The sequence below is a fragment of the Palaemon carinicauda genome, chromosome 12 (genome assembly GCF_036898095.1).
Source record: "Palaemon carinicauda isolate YSFRI2023 chromosome 12, ASM3689809v2, whole genome shotgun sequence".
Lineage (NCBI taxonomy): Eukaryota > Metazoa > Arthropoda > Malacostraca > Decapoda > Palaemonidae > Palaemon > Palaemon carinicauda.
Window position 1 is genome coordinate 140560350 of NC_090736.1, and position 19270 is coordinate 140579619.

Below are 19270 nucleotides of genomic sequence, written 5' to 3' on the forward strand. Positions count from 1 at the left end.
CCTTGCATTAGAAGTTCTTTGACCTCTTTTTAGCTCCCCCACCCCTTGCATTAGAAGTTCTTTGACCTCTTTTTAGCTCCCCCACCCCTTGCATTAGAAGTTCTTTGACCTCTTTTTAGCTCCCCCACCCCTTGCATTAGAAGTTCTTTGACCTCTTTTTAGCTCCCCCACCCCTTGCATTAGAAGTTCTTTGACCTCTTTTTAGCTCCCCCACCCCTTGCATTAGAAGTTCTTTGACCTCTTTTTAGCTCCCCCACCCCTTGCATTAAAAGTTCCTGCTTTGACCTCTTTTTAGCTCCCCCACCCCTTGCATTAGAAGTTCTTTGACCTCATTTTAGCTCCCGCACCCCTTGCATTAGAAGTTCTTTGACCTCATTTTAGCTCCCCCACCCCTTGCATTAGAAGTTCTTTGACCTCTTTTTAGCTCCCCCCACCCCTTGCATTAGAAGTTCTTTGACCTCTTTTTAGCTCCCCCACCCCTTGCATTAGAAGTTCTTTGACCTCTTTTTAGCTCCCCCACCCCTTGCATTAGAAGTTCTTTGACCTCTTTTTAGCTCCCCCACCCCTTGCATTAGAAGTTCTTTGACCTCTTTTTAGCTCCCCCACCCCTTGCATTAGAAGTTCTTTGACCGCTTTTTAGCTCCCCCACCCCTTGCATTAGAAGTTCTTTGACCTCTTTTTAGCTCCCACACCCTTTGCATTAGAAGTTCTTTGACCTCTTTTTAGCTTCCCCACCCCTTGCATTAGAAGTTCTTTGACCTCTTTTTAGCTCCCCCACCCCTTGCATTAGAAGTTCTTTGACCTCGTTTTAGCTCCCCCACCCCTTGCATTAGAAGTTCTTTGACCTCTTTTTAGCTCCCCCACCCCTTGCATTAGAAGTTCCTGCTTTGACCTCTTTTTAGCTCCCCCACCCCTTGCATTAGAAGTTCTTTGACCTCTTTTTAGCTCCCCTACCCCTTGCATTAGAAGTTCCTGCTTTGACCTCTTTTTAGCTCCCACACACCTTGCATTAGAAGTTCTTTGACCTATTTTTAGCTCCCACACCCCTTGCATTAGAAGTTCCTGCTTTGACCTCTTTTCAGCTCCCACACCCCTTGCATTAGAAGTTCCTGCTTTGACCTCTTTTTAGCTCCCCCACCCCTTGCATTAAAAGTTCTTTGACCTCTTTTTAGCTCCCCCACCCCTTGCATTAGAAGTTCCTGCTTTGACCTCTTTTTAGCTCCCCCACCCCTTGCATTTGAAGTTCTTTGACCTCTTTTTAGCTCCCCTACCCCTTGCATTGGAAGTTCCTGCTTTGACCTCTTTTTAGCTCCCCCACCCCTTGCATTAGAAGTTCTTTGACCTCTTTTTAGCTCCCCTACCCCTTGCATTAGAAGTTTCCTGCTTTGACCTCTTTTTAGCTCCCCCACCCCTTGCATTAGAAGTTCTTTGACCTCTTTTTAGCTCCCCTACCCCTTGCATTAGAAGTTTCCTGCTTTGACCTCTTTTTAGCTCCCACACCCCTTGCATTAGAAGTTCTTTGACCTCTTTTTAGCTTCCCCACCCCTTGCATTAGAAGTTCTTTGACCTCTTTTTAGCTCCCCCACCCCTTGCATTAGAAGTTCTTTGACCTCGTTTTAGCTCCCCCACCCCTTGCATTAGAAGTTCTTTGACCTCTTTTTAGCTCCCCCACCCCTTGCATTAGAAGTTCCTGCTTTGACCTCTTTTTAGCTCCCCCACCCCTTGCATTAGAAGTTCTTTGACCTCTTTTTAGCTCCCCTACCCCTTGCATTAGAAGTTCCTGCTTTGACCTCTTTTTAGCTCCCCCACCCCTTGCATTGGAAGTTCTTAGACCTCTTTTTAGCTCCCCTACCCCTTGCATTAGAAGTTCCTGCTTTGACCTCTTTTTAACTCCCACACACCTTGCATTAGAAGTTCTTTGACCTATTTTTAGCTCCCACACCCCTTGCATTAGAAGTTCCTGCTTTGACCTCTTTTCAGCTCCCACACACCTTGCATTAGAAGTTCTTTGACCTCATTTTAGCTCCCACACCCCTTGCATTAGAAGTTCTTTGACCTCTTTTTAGCTCCCGGACCCTTTGCATTAGAAGTTTTTTTACCTCTTTTTAGCTCCCACACCCCTTGCATTAGAAGTTCTTTGACCTCTTTTTAGCTCCCACACCCCTTGCATTAGAAGTTCTTTGACCTCTTTTAAGCTCCCACACCCCTTGCATTAGAAGTTCTTTGACCTCTTTTTAGCTCCCCCACCCCTTGCATTAGAAGTTTTTTTTTACCTCTTTTTAGCTCCCCCACCCCTTGCATTAGAAGTTCTTTGACCTCTCTTTAGCTTCCCATCCCCTTGCATTAGAAGTTCTTTGACCTCTTTTTAGCTCCCCCACCCCTTGCATTAGAAGTTCTTTGACCTCTTTTTAGCTCCCACACCCCTTGCCTTAGAAGTTCTTTGACCTCTTTTTAGCTCCCGCACCCCTTGCATTAGAAGTTCTTTGGCCTCTTTTTAGCTCCCACACCCCTTGCATTAGAGGTTCTTTGACCTCTTTTTAGCTCCCACACCCCTTGCATTAGAAGTTCTTTGACCTCTTTTTAGCTTCACCACCCCTTGCATTAGAAGTTCTTTGACCTCTTTTTAGCTCCCACACCTCTAACATTAGAAGTACTTTGACCTCTTTTTAGCTCCCACACCCCTTGCATTAGAAGTTCTTTGACCTCTTTTTAGCTTCCCCACCCCTTGCATTAGAAGTTCTTTGACCTCTTTTTAGCTCCCACACCCCTTGCATTAGAAGTACTTTGATCTATTTTTAGCTTCCCCTCCCCTTGCATTAGAAGTTCTTTGACCTCTTTTTGCTCCCACACTCCTTGCATTAGAAGTTCTTTGACCTCTTTTTAGCTTCCCCACCCCTTGTATTAGAAGTTCTTTGACCTCTTTTTAGCTCCCACACCCCTTGCATTAGAAGTTCGTTGACCTCTTTTTAGCTTCCCTACCCCTTGCATTAATAGTTCTTTGACCTCCTTGTAGCTCCCACACCCCTTGCATTAAAAGTTCTTTGACTTCTTTCTAGCTCCCACACCCTTTGCATTAGAAGTACTTTGACCTCTTTTTAGCTTCACCACCCCTTGCATTAGATGTTCTTTGACCTCTTTTTAGCTTCCCCACCCCTTGCATTAGAAGCTTTTTGCCTTCTTTTTAGCTCCCACACCCCTTCCATTAGAAGTTCTTTGACCTCTTTTTAGCTCCCACACCCCTTGCATTAGAAGTTCTTTGACATCTTTTTAGCTTCCCCACCCCTTGTATTAGAAGTTCTTTGACCTCTTTTTAGCTTCCCCACCCCTTGCATTAGAAGTTCTTTGACCTCTTTTTAGCTTCCCCACCCCTTGTATTAGAAGTTCTTTGACCTCTTTTTAGCTCCTACACCCCTTGCATTAGAAGTTCTTTGACCTCTTTTTAGCTCCCCCACCCCTTGCATTAGAAGTTCTTTGACCTCTTTTTAACTCCCCCACCCCTTGCATTAGAAGTTCTTTGACCTTTTTTTAGCTCCCACACCCCTTGCATTAGAAGTTCTTTGACCTCTTTTTAGCTCCTACACCCCTTGCATTAGAAGTTCATTAACCTCTTTTTAGCTCCCACACCCCTTGCATTAGAAGTTCTTTGACCTCTTTTTAGCTTCCCCACCCCTTGCATTAGAAGTTCTTTGACCTCCTTTTAGCATCCCCACCCCTTGCATTAGAAGTTCTTTGACCTCTTTTAAGCTTCCCCACCCCTTGTATTAGAAGTTCTTTGACCTTTTTTTAGCTCCTACACCCCTTGCATTAGAAGTTCTTTGGCCTCTTTTTAGCTCCTACACCCCTTGCACTAGAAGTTCTTTGACCTCTTTTTAGCTCCCACACCCCTTGCATTAGAAGTTCTTTAACCTCTTTATAGCTTCCCCACCCCTTGCATTAGAAGTTCTTTGACCTCTTTTTAGCTCCTACACCCCTTGCATTAGAAGTTCTTTGACCACTTTTTAGCTTCCCCACCCCTTGCATTAGAAGTTCTTTGACCTCTTTTTAGCTTCCCCACCCCTTGTATTAGAAGTTCTTTGACCTCTTTTTAGCTCCTACACCCCTTGCATTAGAAGTTCTTTGACCTCTTTCTAGCTCCCACATTCCTTGCATTAGAAGTTCTTTGACCCCTTTTTAGCTTTAGAAGTTCTTTGACCTCTTTTTAGCTCCCACACCCCTTGCATTAGAAATTCTTTGACCTTTTTTTTAGGTCCCCCACCCCTTGCATTAGAAGTTCTTTGGCCTCTTTTTAGCTCCCACACCCCTTGCATTAGAAGTTCTTTGACCTCTTTTTAGCTCCCACACCCTTTGCATTAGAATTTCTTTGATCTTTTTTTAGCTCCCCCGCCTCTTGCATTAGAAGTTCTTTGACCTCTTTTTAGCTCCCCTGCCCCTTGCATTAGAAGTTCTTTGACTTCTTTTTAGCTCCCCCACTCCTTGCATTAGAAGTTCTTTGACCTCTTTTTAGCTCCCCCACCCCTTGCATTAAAAGTACTTTGACCTCTTTTTAGCTCCCCCACCCCTTGCATTAGAAGTTCTTTGACCTCTTTTTAGCTCCCCCACCCCTTGTATAAGAAGTTCTTTGACCTCTTTTTAGCTCCCACACCCCTTGCATTAGAAGTTCTTTGACCTCTTTTTAGCTCCCACACCCCTTGCATTAGGAGTTCTTTGACCTCTTTTAAGCTCCCACACCCCTTGCATTAGAAGTTCTTTGGCCTCTTTTTAGCTCCCCCACCCCTTGCATTAGAAGTTCTTTGACCTCTTTTTAGCTCCCCCACCCCTTGCATTAGAAATTCTTTGACCTCTTTTTAGCTCCCCCACCCCTTGCATTAGAAGTTCTTTGACCTCTCTTTAGCTTCCCATCCCCTTGCATTAGAAGTTCTTTGACCTCTTTTTAGCTCCCCCACCCCTTGCATTAGAAATTCTTTGACCTCTTTTTAGCTCCCCCACCCCTTGCATTAGAAGTTTTTTGACCTCTCTTTAGCTTCCCATCCCCGTGCATTAGAAGTTCTTTGACCTCTTTTTAGCTTCACCACCCCTTGCATTAGAAGTTCTTTGACCTCTTTTTAGCTCCCACACCTCTAGCATTAGAAGTACTTTGACCTCTTTTTAGCTCCCACACCCCTTGCATTAGAAGTTCTTTGACCTCTTTTTAGCTTCCCCACCCCTTGCATTAGAAGTTCTTTGACCTCTTTTTAGCTCCCACACCCCTTGCATTAGAAGTACTTTGATCTCTTTTTAGCTTCCCCTCCCCTTGCATTAGAAGTTCTTTGACGTCTTTTTAGCTCCCACACCCCTTGCATTAGAAGTTCTTTGACCTCTTTTTAGCGTCCCCACCCCTTGCATTAGAAGTTCTTTGACCTCTTTTTAGGCCCCACACCCCTTGCATTAGAAGTTCTTTGACCTCTTCTTAGCTTCCCTACCCCTTGCATTAATAGTTCTTTGACCTCCTTTTAGCTCCCACACCCCTTGCATTAGAAGTTCTTTGACCTCTTTCTAGCTCCCACACCCCTTGCATTAGAAGTTCTTTGACCTCTTTTTAGCTTCCCTAACCCTTGCATTAGAAGTTCTTTGACCTCTTTTTAGCTTCCCCACCCCTTGCATTAGAAGTTCTTTGACCTCTTTTTAGCTCCCACACCCCTTGCATTAGAAGTTTTTTGACCTCTTTTTAGCTCCCACACCCCTTACATTAGAAGTTCTTTGACCTCTTTTTAGCTCCCCCACCCCTTGGATTAGAAGTTCTTTGACCTCTTTTTAGCTCCCCCACCCCTTGCATTAGAAGTTCTTTGACCTCTTTTTAGCTTCCCCACCCCTTGCATTAGAAGTTCTTTGACCTCTTTTTAGCTCCCCCACCCCTTGCATTAGAAGTTCTTTGACCTCTTTTTAGCTTCCCCACCCCTTGTATTAGAAGTTCTTTGACCTCTTTTTAGCTTCCCCAGCCCTAGCATTAGAAGTTCTTTGACCTCATTTTAGCTTCCACACCCCTTGTATTAGAAGTTTTTTGACCTCTTTTTAGCTCCTACACCCCTTGCATTAGAAGTTCTTTGACCTCTTTTTAGCTCCTACACCTCTTGCATTAGAAGTTCTTTGACCTCTTTTTAGCTGCCACACCCCTTGCATTAGAAGTTCTTTGACCTCTTTTTAGCTTCCCCACCTCTTGCATTAGAAGTTCTTTGACCTCTTTTTAGCCTCCCCACCCCTTGCATTAGAAGTTTTTTGACCTCTTTTGAGCTTCCCCACCCCTTGTATTAGAAGTTCTTTGACCTTTTTTTAGCTCCTACACCCCTTGCATTAGAAGTTCTTTGGCCTCTTTTTAGCTCCTACACCCCTTGCACTAGAAGTTCTTTGACCTCTTTTTAGCTCCCACACCCCTTGCATTAGAAGTTCTTTGACCTCTTTTAAGCTTCCCCACCCCTTGCATTAGAAGTTCTTTGACCTCTTTTTAGCTTTCCCACCCCTTGCATTAGAAGTTCTTTGACCTCTTTTTAGCTCCTACACTCCTTGCATTAGAAGTTCGTTGATCTCTTTCTAGCTCCCACATTCCTTGCATTAGAAGTTCTTTGACCCCTTTTTAGCTTCCCCACCCCTTGCATTAGAAGTTCTTTGACCTCTTTTAAGCTCCCACACCCCTTGCATTAGAAGTTCTTTGGCCTCCTTTTAGCTCCCCCACCCCTTGCATTAGAAGTTTTTTTTACCTCTTTTTAGCTCCCCCACTCCTTGGATTAGAAGTTCTTTGACCTATTTTTAGCTCCCCCACCCCTTGCATTAGAAGTTCTTTGACCTCTTTTTAGCTCCCCCACCCATTGCATTAGAAGTTCTTTGACCTCGCTTTAGCTTCCCATCCCCTTGCATTAGAAGTTCTTTGACCTCTTTTTAGCTCCCCCACCCCTTGCATTAGAAGTTCTTTGACCTCTTTTTAGCTCCCACACTCCTTGCATTAGAAGTTCTTTGACCTCTTTTTAGCTCCCACACCCCTTGCATTAGAAGTTCTTTGACCTCTTTTTAGCTCCCACACCCCTTGCATTAGAAGTTCTTTGACCTCTTTTTAGCTCCCGCACCCCTTGCATTAGAAGTTCTTTGACCTCTTTTTAGCTCCCGCACCCCGTGCATTAGAAGTTCTTTGGCCTCTTTTTAGCTCCCACACCCCTTGCATTGGAGGTTCTTTGACCTTTTTTTTAGCTCCCACACCCCTTGCATTAGAAGTTCTTTGACCTCTTTTTAGCTTCACCACCGCTTGCATTAGAAGTTCTTTGACCTCTTTTTAGCTCCCACACCTCTTGCATTAGAAGTTTTTTTTTACCTCTTTTTAGGTCCCTCACCCCTTGCATTAGAAGTTCTTTGACCTTTTTTTTAGGTCCCCCACCCCTTGCATTAGAAGTTCTTTGGCCTCTTTTTAGCTCCCACACCCCTTGCATTAGAAGTACTTTGATCTCTTTTTAGCTTCCCCTCCTCTTGCATTAGAAGTTCTTTGACCTCTTTTTAGCTCCCACACCCCTTGCATTAGAAGTTCTTTGACCTCTTTTTAGCTCCCCCACCCCTTGTATTAGAAGTTATTTGACCTCTTTTTAGCTCCCACACCCATTGCATTAGAAGTTCTTTGACCTCTTTTTAGCTTCCCTACCCCTTGCATTAATAGTTCTTTGACCTCCTTTTAGCTCCCACACCCCTAGCATTAGAAGTTCTTTGACCTCTTTCTAGCTCCCACACCCCTTGCATTAGAAGTTCTTTGACCTCTTTCTAGCTCCCACATTCCTTGCATTAGAAGTTTTTTGACCTCTATTTAGCTTCCCCACCCCTTGCATTAGAAGTTCTTTCACCTCTTTTTAGCTCCCACACCCCTTGCATTAGAAGTTCTTTGACCTCTTTTTAGCTCCCACACCCCTTGCATTATAAGTTCTTTGACCTCTTTTTAGCTCCCCCACCCCTTGGATTAGAAATTCTTTGACCTCTTTTTAGCTCCCCCACCCCTTGCATTAGAAGTTCTTTGACCTCTTTTTAGCTCCTATACCCCTTGCATTAGAAGTTTTTTGACCTCTTTTTAGCTCCCCCACCCCTTGCATTAGAAGTTCTCTGACCTCTTTTTAGCACCTACTCCTTGCATTAGAAGTTCTTTGACCTCTTTTTAGCTCCCACACCCCTTGCATTAAAAGTTCTTTGACCTCGTTCTAGCTCCCACACCCCTTGCATTAGAAGTACTTTGACATCTTTTTAGCTTCCCCACCCCTTCCATTAGACGTTCTTTGACCTCTTTTTAGCTTCCCCACCCCTTGCATTAGAAGTTCTTTGACCTCTTTTCAGCTCCAACACCCCTTGCATTAGAAGTTCTTTGACCTCTTTTTAGCTCCCACACCCCTTGCATTAGAAGTTCTTTGACCTCTTTTTAGCTTCCCCACCCCTTGTATTAGAAGTTCTTTGACCTCTTTTTAGCTTCCCCACCCCTTGTATTAGAAGTTCTTTGACCTCTTTTTAGCTTCCCCAACCATTGTATTAGAAGTTCTTTGACCTCTTTTTAGCTCCTACACCCCTTGCATTAGAAGTTCTTTGACCTCTTTTTAGCTCCCACACCCCTGGCATTAGAAGTTCTTTGACTTCTTTTTAGCTCCCCCACCCCTTGCATTAAAAGTTCTTTGACCTCTTTTTAGCTCCCCCACTCCTTGCATTAGAAGTTCTTTGACTTTTTTTTAGCTCCCACACCTCTTGCATTAGAAGTTCTTTGACCTCTTTTTAGCTCCTACACCCCTTGCATTAGAAGTTCTTTGACCTCTTTTTAGCTCCCACACCCCTTGCATTAGAAGTTCTTTGACCTCTTTTTAGCTTCCCCACCCCTTGCATTAGAAGTTCTTTGACCTCCTTTTTGCCTCCCCACCCCTTGCATTAGAAGTTCTTTAACCTCTTTATAGCTTCCCCACCCCTTGCATTAGAAGTTCTTTGACATCTTTTTAGCTCCTACACCCCTTGCATTAGAAGTTCTTTGACCACTTTTTAGCTTCCCCACCCCTTGCATTAGAAGTTCTTTGACCTCTTTTTAGCTTCCCCACCCCTTGTATTAGAAGTTCTTTGACCTCTTTTTAGCTCCTACACCCCTTGCATTAGAAGTTCTTCGACCTCTTTCTAGCTCCCACATTCCTTGCATTAGAAGTTCTTTGACCCCTTTTTAGCTTTAGAAGTTCTTTGACCTCTTTTTAGCTCCCACACCTCTTGCATTAGAAGTTTTTTTTACCTCTTTTTAGGTCCCTCACCCCTTGCATTAGAAGTTCTTTGACCTTTTTTTTAGGTCCCCCACCCCTTGCATTAGAAGTTCTTTGGCGTCTTTTTAGCTCCCACACCCCTTGCATTAGAAGTTCTTTGACCTCTTTTTAGCTCCCACACCCTTTGCATTAGAATTTCTTTGATCTTTTTTTAGCTCCCCCGCCCCTTGCATTAGAATTTCTTTGATCTTTTTTTTAGCTCCCCCGCCCCTTGCATTGGAAGTTCTTTGACCTCTTTATAGCTCCCCTGCCCCTTGCATTAGAAGTTCTTTGACCTCTTTTCAGCTCCCCCACCCCTTGCATTAGAATTTCTTTGACCTCTTTTGAGCTCCCCCACCCCTTGCATTAGAAGTACTTTGACCTCGGTGTAGCTCCCCTACCCCTTGCATTAGAAGTTCTTTGACCTCTTTTTAGTTCCCCCACCCCTTGCATTAGAAGTTCTTTGACCTCTTTTTAGCTCCCACACCCCTTGCATTAGAAGTTCTTTGACCTCTTTTTAGCTCCCACACCCCTTGCATTAGAAGTTCTTTGACCTCTTTTAAGCTCCCACACCCCTTGCATTAGAAGTTCTTTGGCCTCTTTTTAGCTCCCCCACCCCTTGCATTAGAAGTTTTTTACCTCTTTTTAGCTCCCCCACCCCTTGGATTAGAAGTTCTTTGACCTATTTTTAGCTCCCCCACCCCTTGCATTAGAAGTTCTTTGACCTCTTTTTAGCTCCCCCACCCCTTGCATTAGAAGTTCTTTGACCTCTCTTTAGCTTCCCATCCCCTTGCATTAGAAGTTCTTTGACCTCTTTTTAGCTCCCCCACCCCTTGCATTAGAATTTCTTTGACCTCTTTTTAGCTCCCACACTCCTTGCATTAGAAGTTCTTTGACCTCTTTTTAGCTCCCACACCCCTTGCATTAGAAGTTCTTTGACCTCTTTTTAGCTCCCACACCCCTTGCATTAGAAGTTCTTTGACCTCTTTTTAGCTCCCGCACCCCTTGCATTAGAAGTTCTTTGGCCTCTTTTTAGCTCTCACACCCCTTGCATTAGAGGTTCTTTGACCTTTTTTTAGCTCCCACACCCCTTGCATTAGAAGTTCTTTGACCTCTTTGTAGCTTCACCACCCCTTGCATTAGAAGTTCTTTGACCTCTTTTTAGCTCCCACACCTCTAGCATTAGAAGTACTTTGACCTCTTTTTAGCTCCCACACCCCTTGCATTAGAAGTTCTTTGACCTCTTTTTAGCTTCCCCACCCCTTGCATTAGAAGTTCTTTGACCTCTTTTTAGCTCCCACACCCCTTGCATTAGAAGTAATTTGATCTCTTTTTAGCTTCCCCTCCCCTTGCATTAGAAGTTCTTTGACCTCTCTTTAGCTCCCACACCCCTTGCATTAGAAGTTCTTTGACTTCTTTTTAGCTCCCCCACCCCTTGTATTAGAAGTTATTTTACCTCTTTTTAGCTCCCATACCCCTTGCATTAGAAGTTCTTTGACCTCTTTTTAGCTTCCCTACCCCTTGCATTAATAGTTCTTTGACCTCCTTTTAGCTCCCACACCCCTTGCATTAGAAGTTCTTTGACCTCTGTCTAGCTCCCACACCCCTTGCATTAGAAGTTCTTTGACCTCTTTTTAGCTTCCCCAACCCTTGCATTAGAAGTTCTTTGACCTCTATTTAGCTTCCCCACCCCTTGCATTAGAAGTTCTTTGATCTTTTTTTAGTTCCCACACCCCTTGCATTAGAAGTTCTTTGACCTCTTTTTAGCTCCTACACCCCTTGCATTAAAAGTTCTTTGACCTCTTTTTAGCTCCCACACCCCTTGCATTAGAAGTTCTTTGACCTCTTTTTAGCTTCCCCACCCCTTGCATTGGAAGTTCTTTGACCTCCTTTTAGCCTCCCCACCCCTTGCATTAGAAGTTTTTTGACCTCTTTTAAGCTTCCCCACCCCTTGTACTAGAAATTCTTTGACCTTTTTTTAGCTCCTACACCCCTTGCATTAGAAGTTCTTTGGCCTCTTTTTAGCTCCTACACCCCTTGCACTAGAAGTTCTTTGACCTCTTTTAGGCTCCGACACTCCTTGCATTAGAAGTTTTTTAAACTCTTTATAGCTTCCCCACCCCTTGCATTAGAAGTTCTTTGACCTCTTTTTAGCTCCTACACCCCTTGCATTAGAAGTTCTTTGACCACTTTTCAGCTTCCCCACCCCTTGCATTAGAAGTTCTTTGACCTCTTTTTAGCTTCCCCACCCCTTGTATTAGAAGTTCTTTGACCTCTTTTTAGCTCCTACACCCCTTGCATTAGAAGTTCTTTGACCTCTTTCTAGCTCCCACATTCCTTGCATTAGAAGTTCTTTGACCCCTTTTTAGCTTTAGAAGTTCTTTGACCTCTTTTTAGCTCCCACACCTCTTGCATTAGAAGTTTTTTTTACATCTTTTTAGGTCCCTCACCCCTTGCATTAGAAGTTCTTTGACCTTTTTTTTAGGTCCCCCACCCCTTGCATTAGAAGTTCTTTGGCCTCTCTTTAGCTCCCACACCCCTTGCATTAGAAGTTCTTTGACCTCTTTTTAGCTCCCACACCCTTTGCATTAGAATTTCTTTGATTTTTTTTTTAGCTCCCCCGCCCCTTGCATTAGAATTTCTTTTATCTTTTTTTAGCTCCCCCGCCCCTTGCATTAGAAGTTCTTTGACCTCTTTTTAGCTCCCCTGCCCCTTGCATTAGAAGTTCTTTGACCTCTTTTTAGCTCCCCCACCCCTTGCATTAGAAGTTCTTTGACCTCTTTTTAGCTCCCCCACCCCTTGCATTAGAAGTACTTTGACCTCTTTTTAGCTCCCCTACCCCTTGCATTAGAAGTTCTTTGACCTCTTTTTAGCTCCCCCACCCCTTGCATTAGAAGTTCTTTGACCTCTTTTTAGCTCCCACACCCCTTGCATTAGAAGTTCTTTGACGTCTTTTTAGCTCCCACACCCCTTGCATTAGAAGTTCTTTGACCTCTTTTAAGCTCTCACACCCCTTGCATTAGAAGTTCTTTGGCCTCTTTTTAGCTCCCCCACCCCTTGCATTAGAAGTTTTTTTACCTCTTTTTAGGTCCCCCACCCCTTGGATTAGAAGTTCTTTGACCTATTTTCAGTTCCCCCACCCCTTGCATTAGAAGTTCTTTGACCTCTTTTTAGCTCCCCCACCCCTTGCATTAGAAGTTCTTTGACCTCTCTTTAGCTTCCCATCCCCTTACATTAGAAGTTCTTTGACCTCTTTTTAGCTCCCCCACCCCTTGCATTAGAAGTTCTTTGACCTCTTTTTAGCTCCCACACTCCTTGCATTAGAAGTTCTTTGACCTCTTTTTAGCTCCCACACCCCTTGCATTAGAAGTTCTTTGACCTCTTTTTAGCTCCCACACCCCTTGCATTAGAAGTTCTTTGACCTCTTTTTAGCTTCCCCACCCCTTGCATTAGAAGTTCTTTGACCTCCTTTTAGCCTCCCCACCCCTTGCATTAGAAGTTTTTTGACCTCTTTTAAGCTTCCCCACCCCTTGCATTAGAAATTCTTTGACCTTTTTTTTAGGTCCCCCACCCCTTGCATTAGAAGTTCTTTGGCCTCTTTTTAGCTCCCACACCCCTTGCATTAGTAGTTCTTTGACCTCTTTTTAGCTCCCACACCCTTTGCATTAGAATTTCTTTGATCTTTTTTTAGCTCCCCCGCCCCTTGCATTAGAATTTCTTTAATCTTTTTTTAGCTCCCCCGCCCCCTGCATTAGAAGTTCTTTGACCTCTTTTTGGCTCCCACACCCCTTGCATTCGAAGTTTTTTGACCTCTTTTTAGCTCCCCACCCCTTACATTAGAAGTTCTTTGACCTCTTTTTAGCTCCCCCACCCCTTGCATTAGAAGTACTTTGACCTCTTTTTAGCTCCCTTACCCCTTGCATTAGAAGTTCTTTGACCTCTTTTTAGCTCCCCCACCCCTTGCATTAGAAGTTCTTTTACCTCTTTTTAGCTCCCACACCCCTTGCATTAGAAGTTCTTTGACCTCTTTTCAGCTCCCACACTCCTTGCATTAGAAGTTCTTTGACCTCTTTTAAGCTCCCACACCCCTTGCATTAGAAGTTCTTTGGCCTCTTTTTAGCTCCCCCACCCCTTGCATTAGAAGTTTTTTTTACTTCTTTTTAGCTCCCCCACCCCTTGGATTAGAAGTTCTTTGACCTCTCTTTAGCTTCCCATCCCCTTGCATTATAAGTTCTTTGACCTTTTTTCTAGCTCCCCCACCCCTTGCATTAGAAGTTCTTTGACCTCTATTTAGCTTCCCATCCCCTTGCATTAGAAGTTCTTTGACCTCTTTTTAGCTCCCCCACCCCTTGCATTAGAAGTTCTTTGACCTCTTTTTAGCTCCCACACTCCTTGCATTAGAAGTTCTTTGACCTCTTTTTAGCTCCCACACCCCTTGCATTAGAAGTTCTTTGGCCTCTTTTTAGCTCCCACACCCCTTGCATTAGAAGTTCTTTGACCTCTTTTTAGCTCCCGCACCCCTTGCATTAGAAGTTCTTTGGCCTCTTTTTAGCTCCCACACCCCTTGCATTAGAGGTTCTTTGACCTTTTTTTAGCTCCCACACCCCTTGCATTAGAAGTTCTTTGACCTCTTTTTAGCTTCACCACCCCTTGCATTAGAAGTTCTTTGACCTCTTTTTAGCTCCCACACCTCAAGCATTAGAAGTACTTTGACCTCTTTTTAGCTCCCACACCCCTTGCATTAGAAGTTCTTTGACCTCTTTTTAGCTTCCCCACCCCTTGCATTAGAAGTTCTTTGACCTCTTTTTAGCTCCCACACCCTTTGCATTAGAAGTACTTTGATCTCTTTTTAGCTTCCCCTCCCCTTGCATTAGAAGTTCTTTGACCTCTTTTTAGCTCCCACACCCCTTTCATTAGAAGTTCTTTGACTTCTTTTTAGCTCCCCCACCCCTTGTATTAGAAGTTATTTTACCTCTTTTTACCTCCCACACCCCTTGCATTAGAAGTTCTTTGACCTCTTTTTAGCTTCCCTACCCCTTGCATTAATAGTTCTTTGACCTCATTTTAGCTCCCACACCCCTTGCATTGAAGGTTCTTTGACCTATTTCTAGCTCCCACACCCCTTGCATTAGAAGTTCTTTGACCTCTTTTTAGCTTCCCCAACCCTTGCATTAGAAGTTCTTTGACCTCTATTTAGCTTCCCCACCCCTTGCATTAGAAGTTCTTTGACCTTTTTTTAGCTCCCACACCCCTTGCATTAGAAGTTCTTTGACCTCTTTTTAGCTCCTACACCCCTTGCATTAAAAGGTCTTTGACCTCTTTTCAGCTCCCACACCCCTTGCATTAGAAGTTCTTTGACCTCTTTTTAGCTTCCCCACCCCTTGCATTAGAAGTTCTTTGACCTCCTTTTAGCCTCCCCACCCCTTGCATTAGAAGTTTTTTGACCTCTTTTAAGCTTCCCCACCCCTTGTATTAGAAGTTCTTTGACCTTTTTTTAGCTCCTACACCCCTTGCATTAGAAGTTCTTTGGCCTCTTTTTAGCTCCTACACCCCTTGCACTAGAAGTTCTTTGACCTCTTTTTAGCTCCGACACCCCTTGCATTAGAAGTTCTTTAACCTCTTTATAGCTTCCCCACCCCTTGCATTAGAAGTTCTTTGACATCTTTTTAGCTCCTACACCCCTTGTATTAGAAGTTCTTTGACCACTTTTTAGCTTCCCCATCCCTTGCATTAGAAGTTCTTTGACCTCTTTTTAGCTTCCCCACCCCTTGTATTAGAAGTTCTTTAACCTCTTTTTAGCTCCTACACCCCTTGCATTAGAAGTTCTTTGACCTCTCTCTAGCTCCCACATTCCTTGCATTAGAAGTTCTTTGACCCCTTTTTAGCTTTAGAAGTTCTTTGACCTCTTTTTAGCTCCCACACCTCTTGCATTAGAAGTTTTTTTTACATATTTTTAGGTCCCTCACCCCTTGCATTAGAAGTTCTTCGACCTTTTTTTTAGGTCCCCCACCCCTTGCATTAGAAGTTCTTTGGCCTCTTTTTAGCTCCCACACCCCTTGCATTAGAAGTTCTTTGGCCTCTTTTTAGCTCCCACACCCCTTGCATTAGAAGTTCTTTGACCTCGTTTTAGCTCCCACACCCTTTGCATTAGAATTTCTTTGATCTTTTTTTAGCTCCCCCGCCCCTTGCATTAGAATTTCTTTTATCTTTTTTTAGCTCCCCCGACCCTTGCATTAGAAGTTCTTTGACCTCTTTTTAGCTCCCCTGCCCCTTGCATTAGAAGTTCTTTGACCTCTTTTTAGCTCCCCCACCCCTTGCATTAGAAGTTCTTTGACCTCTTTTTAGCTCCCCCACCCCTTGCATTAGAAGTACTTTGACCTCTTTTTAGCTCCCCTACCCCTTGCATTAGAAGTTCTTTGACCTCTTTTTAGCTCCCCCACCCCTTGCATTAGAAGTTCTTTGACCTCTTTTTAGCTCCCACACCCCTTGCATTAGAAGTTCTTTGACCTCTTTTTAGCTCCCACACCCCTTGCATTAGAAGTTCTTTGACCTCTTTTAAGCTCCCACACCCTTTGCATTAGAAGTTCTTTGGCCTCTTTTTAGCTTCACCACCCCTTGCATTAGAAGTTCTTTGACCTCTTTTTAGCTCCCACATCTCTAGCATTAGAAGTACTTTGACATCTTTTTAGCTCCAACACCCCTTGCATTAGAAGTTCTTTGACCTCTTTTTAGCTTCCCCACCCTTTGCATTAGAAGTACTTTGATCTCTTTTTAGCTTCCCCTCCCCTTGCATTAGAAGTTCTTAGACCTCTTTTTAGTCCCCACACCCCTTGCATTAGAAGTTCTTTGACCTCTTTTTAGCTCCCCCGCCCCTTAGATTAGAAGTTCTTTGACCTATTTTTAGTTCCCCCACCCCTTGCATTAGAAGTTCTTTGACCTCTTTTTAGCTCCCCCACCCCTTGCATTAGAAGTTCTTTGACCTCTCTTTAGCTTCCCATCCCCTTGCATTAGAAGTTCTTTGACCTCTTTTTAGCTCCCCCACCCCTTGCATTAGAAGTTCTTTGACCTCTTTTTAGCTCCCACACTCCTTGCATTAGAAGTTCTTTAACCTCTTTTTAGCTCCCACACCCCTTGCATTAGAAGTTCTTTGACCTCTTTTTAGTTTCACCACCCCTTGCATTAGAAGTTCTTTGACCTCTTTTTAGCTCCCGCACCCCTTGCATTAGAAGTTCTTTGGCCTCTTTTTAGCTCCCACACCCCTTGCATTGGAGGTTCTTTGACCTTTTTTTTAGCTCCCACACCCCTTGCATTAGAAGTTCTTTGACCTCTTTTTAGCTTCACCACCCCTTGCATTAGAAGTTCTTTGACCTCTTTTTAGCTCCCACACCTCTAGCAATTGAAGTACTTTGACATCTTTTTAGCTCCCACACCCCTTGCATTAGAAGTTCTTTGACCTCCTTTTAGCTTCCCCACCCCTTGCATTAGAAGTTCTTTGACCTCTTTTTAGCTCCCACACCCCTTGCATTAGAAGTACTTTGATCTCTTTTTAGCTTCCCCTCCCCTTGCATTAGAAGTTCTTTGACCTCTTTTTAGCTCCCACACCCCTTGCATTAGAAGTTCTTTGACCTCTTTTTAGCTCCCCCACCCCTTGTATTAGATGTTGTTTGACCTCTTTTCAGCTCCCACACCCCTTGCATTAGAAGTTCTTTGACCTCTTTTTAGCTTCCCTACCCCTTGCATTAATAGTTCTTTGACCTCCTTTTAGCTCCCACACCCCTTGCAATAGAAGTTCTTTGACCTCTTTCTAGCTCCCACACCCCTTGCATTAGAAGTTCTTTCACCTCTTTTTAGCTTCCCCAACCCTTGCATTAGAAGTTCTTTGACCTATATTTAGCTTCCCCACCCCTTGCATTAGAAGTTCTTGGACCTCTTTTTAGCTACCACACCCCTTGCATTAGAAGTTTTTTGACCTCTTTTTAGCTCCCACACCCCTTGCATTAGAAGTTCTTTGACCTCTTTTTAGCTCCCCCAACCCTTGGATTAGAAATTCTTTGACCTCTTTTTAGCTCCCCCACCCCTTGCATTAGAAGTTCTTTGACCTCTTTTTAGCTCCCCCACCCCTTGCATTAGAAGTTCTTTGACCTCTTTTTAGCTCCTACACCCCTCTCATTAGAAGTTCTTTGACCTCTTTTTTGCTCCCCCCACCCCATGCATTAGAAGTTCTCTGACCTCATTTTAGCTCCCCCACTCCATGCATTAGAAGTTCTTTGACCTCTTTTTAGCTCCCACACCCCTTGCATTAAAAGTTCTTTGACCTCGTTCTAGCTCCCACACCCCTTGCATTAGAAGTACTTTGACCTCTTTTTAGCTTCCCCACCCCTTCCATTAGACGTTCTTTGACCTCTTTTTAGCTTCCCCACCCCTTGCATTAGAAGTTCTTTGACCTCTTTTTAGCTCCAACACCCCTTGCATTAGAAGTTCTTTGACCTCTTTTTAGCTCCCACACCCCTTGCATTAGAAGTTCTTTGACCTCTTTTTAGCTTCCCCACCCCTTGTATCAGAAGTTCTTTGACCTCTTTTTAGCTTCCTCACCCCTTGCATTAGAAGTTTTTTTACCTCTTTTTAGCTTCCCCACCCATTGTATTAGAAGTTCTTTGACCTCTTTTTAGCTCCTACACCCCTTGCATTAGAAGTTCTTTGACCTCTTTTTAGCTCCTACACCCCTGGCATTAGAAGTTCTTTGACCTCTTTTTAGCTCCCCCACCCCTTGCATTAGAAGTTCTTTGACCTCTTTTTAGCTCCCCCACTCCTTGCATTAGAAGTTCTTTGACCTTTTTTTACCTCCCACACCCCTTGCATTAGAAGTTTTTTTTACCTCTTTTTAGCTCCTACACCCCTTGCATTAGAAGTTCTTTGACCTCTTTTTAGCTCCCACACCCCTTGCATTAGAAGTTCTTTGACCTCCTTTTAGCCTCCCCACCCCTTTGCTTGAGAAGTTTTTTGACTTCTTTTAAGCTTCCCCACCCCTATTATTAGAAGTTCTTTGACCTTTTTTTTAGCTCCTACACCCCTTTCATTAGAAGTTCTTTGGCCTCTTTTTAGCTCCTACACCCCTTGCACTAGAATTTCTTTGACCTCTTTTTAGCTCCGACACCCCTTGCATTAGAAGTTCTTTAACCTCTTTATAGCTTCCCCACCCCTTGCATTAGAAGTTCTTTGACATCTTTTTAGCTCCTACACCCCTTGCATTAGAAGTTCTTTGACCACTTTTTAGCTTCTCCACCCCTTGCATTAGAAGTTCTTTGACCTCTTTTTAGCTTCCCCACCCCTTTTATTAGAAATTCTTTGACCTCTTTTTAGCTCCTACACCCCTTGCATTAGAAGTTCTTTAACCTCTTTCTAGCTCCCACATTCCTTGCATTAGAAGTTCTTTTACCCCTTTTTAGCTTTAGAAGTTCTTTGACCTCTTTTTAGCTCCCACACCTCTTGCATTAGAAGTTTTTTTCACCTCTTTTTAGGTCCCTCACCCCTTGCATTAGAAGTTCTTTGACCTTTTTTTTTAGGTCCCCCCACCCCTTGCATTAGAAGTTCTTCGGCCTCTTTTTAGCTCCCACACCCCTTGCATTAGAAGTTCTTTGACCTTTTTTTTTAGGTCCCCCACCCCTTGCATTAGAAGTTCTTCGGCCTCTTTTTAGCTCCCCCGCCCCTTGCATCAGAATTTCTTTGATCTTTTTTTAGCTCCCCCGCCCCTTGCATTAGAAGTTCTTTGACCTCTCTTTAGCTTCCCATCCCCTTGCATTAGAAGTTCTTTGACCTCTTTTTAGCTCCCCCACCCCTTGCATTAGAAGTTCTTTGACCTCTTTTTAGCTCCCACACTCCTTGCATTAGAAGTTCTTTGACCTCTTTTTAGCTCCCACACCCCTTGCATTAGAAGTTCTTTGACCTCTTTTTAGTTTCACCACCCCTTGCATTAGAAGTTCTTTGACCTCTTTTTAGCTCCCGCACCC